The sequence below is a fragment of the Capricornis sumatraensis genome, chromosome 23, assembly GCF_032405125.1.
Source record: "Capricornis sumatraensis isolate serow.1 chromosome 23, serow.2, whole genome shotgun sequence".
NCBI classification, from domain to species: Eukaryota; Metazoa; Chordata; class Mammalia; order Artiodactyla; family Bovidae; genus Capricornis; species Capricornis sumatraensis.
The window spans coordinates 24,972,027-24,974,465 of NC_091091.1; positions in this window are offsets into that span (position 1 = coordinate 24,972,027).

Sequence of the window (2,439 nt, forward strand, 5' to 3'; positions counted from 1 at the left end):
ATCTTTTGGGTGCAGTTCAAATCGGGATTTTAGAATTCTGGAGCAAGCTACTCCCACTCAGGACACCCCTTTCTTGAAGATCTCTCCTTTCAGTCTTTTTCTCCTGCCTGGTGACTTTATGGTCTACTTATCCACTAGGTGCAATGGGCACAGGGCCTAGTCCCATCATACTTTCAGGGGCCTGTAAAAATTGTTTAACTTCTTTTTAAAATCAAACAGAAAAATGAACACACTCTAACTTGGATTATATTCTTTCATGCAGTTTTTTGTCTTTTTTTTTTTTTTAATAGAGGACGGACATCCACAAAGGCAAAATTATCTAGGCCGACAAAAGTCCTAATGCAGCCTGGGGTGAGTTCCCCACTATAAATCCAGACCACGCAAGACCAACTGGTCAACTACTTGGTGGAATCCACCAAGATCCGCACAGTTAGCGTCAGAGCCTGATCGAATGTGCCAACTCTTTTCTCATTGGGGTTTTTTAAATGCAGCTCCAGGCAAGGAATGAGGCATCATGGAAAAATTCCTGGCTGCATCTAAGAAGACACAGAAGTTCTTTGCAGGTATGTTTCCAAGAGCTGAAGAGCAGAGGCTCCATGAGCAATTTAACAGTGGAGTCCAGCTTTATCAGAGGGCCAAACCTAACTTGTGACTCTGTCTGTACTCCTGTAGGACTATGTCCCACCCGTCTACATACAACCTGACACCCTCTTTGAAATCCACCGTTAAAGCATTAATTGCCTTTGGCATCTCTGAAGCTCCCCCCACCTCTTCTTTTTTTTTTAATTCATCATCAGCTCTGAACCAGCAGGCATTTTGGAGATTAAATGTTCACATGCCCCTGGCTGCCAGTGGGGAGCCACCTAGCATGGCAGCACCTGAATTGTTATAAACAGTTCCTTTCAGGATAATATTTCATAACAACCTATGGAAACTTTAACTTTCCACAAGTTATCACTTATTACCATCCTTAAATGAAAGTTGCTGCTGGCAGCTATAAATTTGGATTGGCTGGGTCGTTTCCACTTATAGCCATCAAGGCAGACTGATGATAGCTCCAGTCCATTTGGTAAGAGTCTCAGCATCTAGGCAGCCAACCTGGCAAGTGTTTTCTTGTTCTTTCTGTACCTAAAAATATAACAAACATTTCTAGGTAGCCCCTATTTTTTTCTTAGATCCCAATGATGAAGCCTTAAGATCTGCAACAAAAAAGCCAAGAGTTCCCTAACTTCCAGAGGGCACAAGGAGATAGCCTGCTAAGAAATCAGATGCCCCCCTCCAGAATGGGAGGGAGGGGAGCCCTCACTGGCCAGTACTCTAGAGATAGAAGGACCCCTGGGTGGGTGAAGGTAGATGCAAGCTCTGTCTCAGCCTGGAGTTCCTACATGGCTGCATCCCATGGCCTTACACAATGATTTCTTGGGCCTGAAATAAGGAAGGAGCTCTGCTGGCTTTACCCAGACTGACAGTCAGAAATGGCAGGGATGTACCAGGAGACAAATGCCTTTCAACCAGAGCTGAGAGGAAATTTCCTGTGAGTTATCAAAGCGAAAATGATGGATTGAGGCACAAACCTGGATGGGGATCATCCCATGGGGCTACAGTTTTCCCACAGGATTTCCTTCTTAAATATTTTAAGTGCCAAGAGTTTTTAAAAAGTGTAACATAAGGGAAAGGAAAGTACATGCTCAGACTCGTGGCCAAGCCTGCCTCTCCCAGCAGTGCTTATCTGAACGCCTTGCCCCAAAAGTAATATTTAACGAAAGCACAGTCAAGTAGCATAATTTTAAACTTCTGGGATGTTTGGGCCACTTTACTAGAACTGAGGATAAGCAGGTCATTCAAGTCCTCAGTTCCAAAATTATGTTAACTTCCATTCATAGTTCTAAGGGGCTGCTTCGTGGTTATTTCATAATGTTCTTTTGAAGACATAAAAGTGATCCTGTGCCATTTTCTTATGTAAGAAAACACAATTAAGAATCATTTTTCTACTTTTATGAGTTTTTTCCCTTTCCGCTTCATTTAAATGATGTCACATCCACCTAAAACTATTCCTATTGATGATGGGGTGTAACCCAGGCTCAAACAGGGCCAAATTGCTGATACCAAGAGAAAACCATCTCAATTGACCTTCTTATAACAATTCATGAAACGCTTTGTCTTTAGCACAAAGAAGGGAATAGAGAAGAAAATGTTTTTCTATTTTAGGAATAAATGTCCCTATACTCTGCTAAGGAATCATAGGTATCCTTACAGCTCTTGTTACTCCAATCTCTGTACACTGTACATTTTAAAACAACAAAATAACCAAAGTTGTTGGGAAAACCACCCACTAGCTATTGCTCTGTTAACACAGAAGGGCCAAGCAGTTTGCAGGGGCTATGAATACCCATGCCCTAGGGTTGATAGTCTCAGAGGCTTCTGTCTCTACACCCCTCT